The sequence below is a fragment of the Desmodus rotundus genome, chromosome X (assembly GCF_022682495.2).
Source record: "Desmodus rotundus isolate HL8 chromosome X, HLdesRot8A.1, whole genome shotgun sequence".
In the NCBI taxonomy this organism is placed as follows: Eukaryota; Metazoa; Chordata; class Mammalia; order Chiroptera; family Phyllostomidae; genus Desmodus; species Desmodus rotundus.
In genome coordinates this window covers 78,786,364-78,794,863 of record NC_071400.1, presented here as the reverse complement: position 1 = coordinate 78,794,863, position 8,500 = coordinate 78,786,364, and the positions used below count along the sequence as shown (strand labels likewise).

The 8,500-nt window shown below is 37.6% G+C and overlaps 1 pseudogene; it reads right to left on the bottom strand.

Moving 5' to 3' along the window:
- Positions 1–3,085: 3,085 nt before the first annotated feature.
- LOC139440527 (zinc finger protein 772 pseudogene) lies at positions 3,086–4,579 on the bottom strand (annotated as a pseudogene).
- Between the last annotated feature and the right edge of the window lie 3,921 nt (positions 4,580–8,500).

Here is an 8,500-nt window from a genome sequence, read left to right as displayed (position 1 = left end):
AATTCTAGAAAATGTAAACTTACATCACTGATAGGTTCTTGGAAACAGTGGCATTAAGCAAAATGACATATAATTAAACAAATTTTATCATACACTAATTTGCATAAATAAGACAAGTTCCTATGGCATTTTTCTTGTCACAGAAACACCAAATTTCTAAACCAAGACCTAAAAACTTCTCATATTAAACACTGAAATAAATGTAAGTTATACATACATTTAAGAAAGATTAATAAAAACAAATAAAAGCACTATTTTCTAACCCACTTATTCCAGTTCAGGGCTGTAGGTGGCTGGAGCTTATCCCCGCAGCTCAGGGTGCAAGGTGGAAATCAACCCTGGCCAAGACACTCTTCTGTCACGGGGCATACTCACACCCACACCCACTCAGACTGTGACAGTTTAAACACACCAACCCATATAACGTGCACATCTTTGGGATGTGGCAAGAAACTGAAGTACCTGGAGAAAAACCATAGAGACATGGGGAGAATGTGCAAACTCCGCAAAGCCAGTGGCCCTAGTTTGGAATCAATTTTTTTTTCTCACTTAAGTTTATATCAAAACAACATTGAACAAAATGATGTTAGTCAAGTACCTGCTGTATTGTGAACTAAAACAAATCGGTGGTTGCATGGGGATGAGGCATCAGAGAAGGGCAAGAAATTAAGGGGTATGAGAAAACTTTTTGGGGTAATATGTTCATTACCTTAATTGTGGTGATGGTTTGGTTACCATCATAAGTTTGGTGAAACTTATCAAACTGTACAATTTAACTATATGCAGTTTACTATATTCCAATTACATACTAATAAAACTGTTAAGAAATGAAATTGTTACACATAAAAATATGGATTTCCCATTTCTCTTGGAAAATCAACCAACTGTATATTGACTCTACCTTCTCCCACTTCCCCTATTTTGTTGAACCCTGCCTCAGTGGCAGCAAAAACTGGAGAACAGTTAAAATCATGTCTACTCAAACACTGGCTGGGTCACAAGACCCACCTGACACTGCAGGGCCTTTCTTCTCTGCCCTGGGGTTCCTGCTTGTGCAGTGATGGTCATAAGGTCAATAGCGTGGTTGGTATAGGAATCCAGAAAACCTTTAGATTATTTGTTCTGACATTGACCTCGCCACAGACAATAAAGAAGTCTGAATGTCCTGAGAATTTCTGTATACCTGTAACCCACAGAGCCACAGACACATGAAATTTGTGTATGTTCTTCTGAGCAGACAGAACCTCTAGTTTGCCACAATCTCCACCATTCCCTACTATTAATGTTTCTATACACCCTTTCTATATCTGAAAGGTGTATTTTACTGATTTTATTTTTTGAAAGAATTTTTTCTCTAAATAAGCTATTACAACATCTAATAGGATATCATCAAAACTATTTTAAGATTTCTAAGTAAAATAATATTTAGCAGTATTAGTCTTACTAAGAGTAAAGGCTTAAATTTTTAGAAAGTAGAAAAACAATTAGTATTTCTCTTAACATTTGAATATCAGAAAAGATGACAACATTTTATGCACTGAAACAAGAAATATATCAATTATGTTTCCCACTTAACTCCTGTAGGTCTTATCTGCTTGCCAGATTTAGACTTCACAGAGGTCATGACTTCTGGATAGGTCTTGGTAGACAGTTACACTTCAACCGTGTTGGGAAATGTGAGGTATCCCCTGGGAAAAAAGGGACGTAACTCACACTGTTCCCAGAAAAAATGGAGGTTGTCATACCAATTACCCCCTCAACATGGTGAGTGTATGTCTCAAAGGAGAACCTGACATCTAGGTCATAATATCAGTTCCATGTGGCCAGACAGTTTTTCCTAAGAGTGTTTAGCCAGCATTGCCAATTAGGCCAAATTAGACCAACAACTGTTCTCAGCCATCCTGCTATTTCTTTTCTTTTCACATAAGTTTGAGGCCCCCACAAAAGGGTTCCTACCTTCATGCCGGCAAAGGCCATTTATTTTCTTTTTGCTTTTAATAACATTTTACTTAGCCTAATATACCCAAACTGTTATTTTAACATATAGTCAATATAAAGATTATAAGACATTTTACATTCTCCTTTTTAGAAATACTGCCTTGGGAATTTATACTTTTAGCATACTTATTTAGCATTTTATACTTATAGCATACCTCAGCTTTGCCCAGTTACATTTCAAGTGCTCAGTATTCATACATGGCTAGTGCTTACCCTATCAGACAGCACAATACTTCTAGATATTTAGCTCGGCCTACAGTCCTAGTTTTCTTCCTGACTGTGGAAAGGAATCAACACCCTTGTAGGTGTGAAGGGAAGCAATGAGCTTAGTGAGTGATGACCTGTTTCCCAAAAGCCCCTTTTTTTTTCTCAATTAACCACACACAGTGAACAGAACAAAGAAAAAGCTTTAACAGTCAGCCTTTTTCATTGCACACATCAGTTCAGTGTGAGGTAGGCAGCTGCAAGGTTGGATGATTTGGAGACTATCTCACATAGAGTCAATACCACCTATGGAAAACAGAAACCACTGGAAAATTGCAGCAGATCCCAGTTCTTCTTTTTGGCAGAAGCAGGGTCATGTCCATACTGAAACTGTCAGGGGAAAAGGGAACGAGGAACTCCAGTGAGTTCAGATCACTCATGAATCCAGGAAACAGGAGGGATAGTGGAGGTCTGCCTTATTTGAGTACGCTGGGGTGACTGACACACAGTCTATGGCCCTGACTGCTGGTAGAAGTAGGATGGTTTCTACAACAAACACTGCCAGTAACATAACTCAGGCCACAGAAAGGTCCTGAGAAAGTTAGAAAATGTAAAGTAGTCCCTGAAAGCTTCCCACATACCTGGCACTTGTTGTTATCTCCATATTTTGGATACCTGGATGTACAAAGTTCAATTTCTGGTTAACTTCATCTCAAAGACTACATTTCAGAGTCATGCTATGTTGAGCAAGGAGAGAGCATATTCCCAGCTCTTCAGGCCTCTCTCAAGTGTGCAGGTTCTGGTGCTAAATGAAATTAAAAGATGCAGCTGAATGGTCACCAAAACAGTTTCACTCAGGAGGCCTTTCTTTGATGTGAACTTTTCACGAACCACGTAAGGTGGGAGCATCTTCTGTAGGCTCTTCCACCCCTGCTGAACATATAAGACTTTGCTCCAGTGTTTTGTTGCTGCTGTGTAATAAGGCTGAAGTTTCCACCAAAGAATTTTCCACATTCTCTTCACACCCAGGCCTTGATTTAGTGTGAATTTTCTTGTGTTGATTAAGGTGGCCTTTAGCGATGTAGGTTTTTCCACATTCGTCGCACACATAAGGCCTGGTTCCACTGTGAAGCCTCCCATGTATTTTAAGACAGGTGCTGGAGCTAAAGAATTTTCCACATTCGTTACACTCATAAATCTTTTCTCCAGTGTGGACTCTCTCATGCTCAGTAAGTGCATATTTACGGAGAAAGGCTTTCCCACAACTCTCGCACAAATAAGGCTTTTCTCCACTGTGAGTTTTCTTATGTTGAGTAAGTGTGTTTCTACGGGTAAAGGCTTTCTGACATACACTGCACCCATAAGGTTTTTCTCCAGTGTGAAGTTTCTGGTGCAGCGTAAGGTAGGAATTTATACGAAAGGATTTCCCACACTCAGAACACTTATAAGGCTTTAACATATCCGAGTGAATTTGCAGGTGTTCTTCAAGGCTGGAGCTACACCGAAACAATTTCCCACAATCAACACACTTATAAAATGTTGTTTTGTTGTGCGCTTTTTGGTGTAATATAAAGAAGGAGTGGTTGTCAAATAATTTGCCACATTCACTGCAATTGTATACTCTTTGTTCAGTGTGAAAGGCTCCCTCACACTCAGTGCTCTGGTGTGGCCTCTCCTCATTGTGAACGGCATGGTGTTGGACAAGTCCAGAGCTGGCAGAGAAGTCTGCCCCACCGTTTCTGCCAGTGAAGGAATTCTCTGACACGGGGCCTCTGCCGCTCATAACAACCTGGGCCTGGCCATTATTCATCCCACTGGATGTCTCTCCACTCTGATGCCTTGGGATTTGGCCAGGGTTTACACTATCCAAGGAGGCTCTCCCAGATGACTTACATGGGTCTAATTTCTGCCCAGGGGATGTTCCCTGGTGCCCAGTCAGATGCACAACGTCTTTCAAGGTGGGGTCACACGTGTCACATTGGTGGCTCTCTTGGATGGAAGGATCCACCTGGAGAGTTCTCACCTGTGATATTCTAACAGAAACATCCCTCTCAGAAGTTGCATTTTCGTCATTCGCTCTATTCCCAGGATCAGGACCAGAGTTCCCTTGTATCATGTTTGTCGTCTCTAAAGATACACCCGCTCTTTGAGGAGCATTGGTTTGTCTCACTGGCCCAGGTTGGGCAATCATAGGGTGTCTGCAAATTAAAAGACCCACTGACGCGGCAGTTAGAAAGGTCTCCAGAGTCACGGAATAGTACAGGCGTCTCTGACCCTCGTCAAGTAGCAACCACTCGTCTGGAGTGAAGTTAATGTACAAATCCTGAAAAGTCACAAGATTGTCATCAGGGACCGGCTGTGCTGTTGCCTCAGCCATTGCTATAGTACCAAAGCCCTGAGAGGGCGCCGCCTGGCTCGAGGCTCGAGGCTCGAGGCTCGAGGCCGTTCGTTGGCGCCAGTCAGGGACAGGGAATCTCACCCAAACCTGGAGCCAGGAAAGGCGTGGAGGTAGGTCGAATCCTTGAAACTGTCGTCTGCTTGGTATAGAAGAACCAGAAAAGAAGCTGGGTCGTGAGAGAAACAGAAGAGAAGCCTCAGCCGAACGCGCGCGCGCCGGACCGAAACCACGAAGAACTCCCTAGTGCGCAAGACCGGAAGTCCCGCCTGGCACTGTCGCCTGGCACTGTCGTAAAGCTTTAATCCCGGAAGGGCTGGCTTTCTTCAATTGGAGAGACGAAGGAAGTCTGCGGTCTGCGGTCGGCGAAGATGACGAGGCAATTTTAAAATAATAATTCTCAGCTTCATTCAAATCCATCCAAATTTCATAGTCATGTTTTCAATTTAACCTGCTCCTAAATAAATCTTGGTATTAGGAATTAGGTTTTTTTTCCTTTTATATATCTCATTGTCGCTGTACGAGGTAGCTATTTTTTTCTGTGTTGATCTTGTATTTAGGCACTGCTCAATTCTCTTTTTAGTTCTACTTGTTAGTAGGTTGATTATCTTGGATTGGTTATATAGATAATCATGTCTTCTGCAAATCATGTTTTATTTCATACTTTCTAACTTCTACATCCATTTCCCCCCCTTTTTTTTCTCTTCTCTTATCGCAGTGAATAGAACCTTTACGACAATGTTGATTAGTAATGGTGACAAGAAGTAACATTTTGATTTTTGAATTTAATACGAATTATTCTAGGCTTTGCGTCTTATTACAGTGTATGTATTTGTTAAAGGTATCTGGTGTTACATTTGTGGAAGTTGTTTGCCAAGATTTTTTTTTTACCATGAATGATTGTTGGATAACATTCAATGGTGTATTGACATATATTCAATTGATTACATATATTTTTTCATTTAGATACATTATTTTAGCTTTGTTGATAAATTTTCTTAAACTGTGCTATCCTTGCAATTTTGAGATTAAACCCTTGGTCATAATGTGATTATTATAATAAAGTGTTGATTATCATTTTCCTAATACTCTATTTAGAATTTTTGCTTCTGTGTTTATAAATGTAAGTTATATACATTTTTACTTTTCTATATTTATAAGTATGATTAATGTACAGTTTTACGTTCTTGTGCTTTTCCTAACTTGGCGGTCCACAGTCTTTGCTAAAGTCAAAAAATTGGGAATTATCTCTTTTCTGCTCTATATGTTGGAGTAGTTTTTATACAGTCGAAATTAACTTTTTAAAAAGAAGTTTAGTAGGGCTGATATCTTTGTGTTTGAAGAAATTAAACTACTCTTTCTCTGATTGTCTTCTTGATGTCCACTTTGCTGTTTTGTATTTTTCTAGAATTTTTTCATGTCATCTATATATTTCTAGGATGTTGATCACTCACTGTATTATATTTTTCCAGCTTTTTTGCAGTATAATTAACAAATAAAAGTATGTATGTTTAAAGTCTATAATATGATGAATATATATTATATGTTATATATATACACACACACACATAGGGTGGGCAAAAGTACAATAGGTTTTTAGTTGTTCGTATGGAAAAAAATTAATAAATAACAATACAAGAATAAACTGCGTACTCAAAACTGTAAACCTACTTTTGCCACACTCTATAAATGACTTCCACAATCAAGTTAATTAACATATCCATCTCCTTTTATAGTTGCCTTTTTGTGTGTGTGCATGGTGAGAATGCTTAAAATCTACTGTCTTTGAAAATTTCAGTGTATAATACAGTATTAAGTATAGTACTTTGCTGTACAGTTAATCTCAACAACTTATTCATTTTATAACTGAGTTTTTGATCCTTTGATGAACATCTCTCTCTTTCACCCATTATCTAGCCCCTGGCAGCCTCCATTCCACCATTTTTATGAGTTTGATTTTTTTTCTAGGTTCCACATATGAGTAAGTACATACAGTATTTAACTTTCTGTGTCTGGCTTATATCTTTTAACATAAGGTCCTCCAGGTTTATCCATATTGTTACATATGGCAGCATTTCCTTCTTTATGACCAGATTATATTCCATTGTATATATGAAAAACATTTAATTTACCCATTTTTCTGTTGATGGATGTTTAGATTGTTTCAGTATCCTGCCTATTGTGAATATTGTTGCAATGAATATGGGAGTGCAGATATTTCAAGATACTGGTTTCATTTCTTTTGGATATACCCAGAAGTGGGATTACGGATCATATGGTATTTAATTTTAAGTAATCGATTACTTAATAATTAGTTACACATTTTCATTACTGATGTTAGTTATTCACACCTTCCTTATTTTAATTCACAAATTCACAAATAAAATCACACTAGACAAAATTTGTTTTGTTATTCTTATAAAAATTATGTATCTCTTGATTAAATCTGTGATGCTTTTTTGTTTCATCATTCTGTTTAATAATTATTTTCTTTTATTTAGAATGTTTTGTTGTCTTTTACTATCTTCTTGCAATGAAATGTAAAATGTAAATTAATTTATTTTCAGGCCTTCTGATGCTCGAGTAAATGCGCTGAAGTTATAATCTCCCTTTTATCAGTGGTTTGCTGAAACACTGAGGTCTGAGCTGTAGTGTGGTTCATTTTGTTTTGTGTCTTTTTTAATTGTAAGTTTCATATGAATTTCACTTTTTACCTACAAATTATTCAAAATTATGCATGCAGTTTTTGAGATATTTGGTTAGTATACTGTATGTATTGTTTTTGTCACTGATTTTTCTAATACTATTTCACTGTATTTTGTTTGTGACTCTTGTATGATAGTTTCAGAAAACTTGAAACTTTATTTTTGCTTTTATTTATGTTTGTGTACATTTCTGCATGTGCATGAAAATAAATTTTGTTTCCTCATCTGGGAGCACATATATCAGATGTATTAGTTCAAGGCTGGCATTTGGTTTCTGAGATACATATTACCTTTTTCCACTTTCCATTACTCCTTCAGTTCTAAATTTGCATGATTAAACTTAGAATGGAAGGTTTTACTTAGGACTGACTCACTAACACAGTTTGCTTTAATCTTCACCACTTACCAACAGCAAGATAACGAAATTGCCTCTTAGGTTGGTGGTCTCTGTTAGTTTCTGTTCCTGCTCATTGTTCATTCCAGGTTGGGTTCTTTCTTCCTAATTTCAAATCCCTGACAGAACTTTCCTATTCTTCACCCTTCCTCTATCACTAGTCTCACCCAAAGAAGGGAATTTTTTTTCACTTTGAGGAAGTGGTAAGGTAGAAGGGAAGCTATTAAATTATTTTTACTGATAACTTCTAGATATATAGACTGAATAAAAGTGATTTCTTTTTTCCCTGAACCTAGATGTTTGAAATTATGAAGACAAAATTTGATTATTTTTATGTCTCCCTCTTTCCATTTCTGCTGAGTCACACACAGTGGTCATCTGATTGAATAAGTATAGTGAAAGGGAAGAAAGAAAATTCAGAATTAGGGGAAATTTGTTTAGTTCTCCTTAATTACATCCTGTCATTTTCATAATGCTGATTGCACTCTCTTTCTTTTTCATGACCTGCTCTCCCCTGCAGTTCTTTTTCCTGCCGCAACAAAATCAGTCGCTTTGAAGAATAAAAAAAAAAAAAACCTTCATGACCTTTATCAAACAGAGATTCACCACACTGATCACTGAACAGAAGAAATTGTAAAATAGAACTTTTAATATTTTAAAGCCATTTGGAATGCAGTTCGTATGAATGATTTTCTACAGTGTACAAATTGGAGGAGAGATGATGACCCTGGAGAACTTGCACTGATAGCCATGGGAGGATGCCATGTGAGTGTAATTTCTAATTGCATATTTAATTGACCTTGC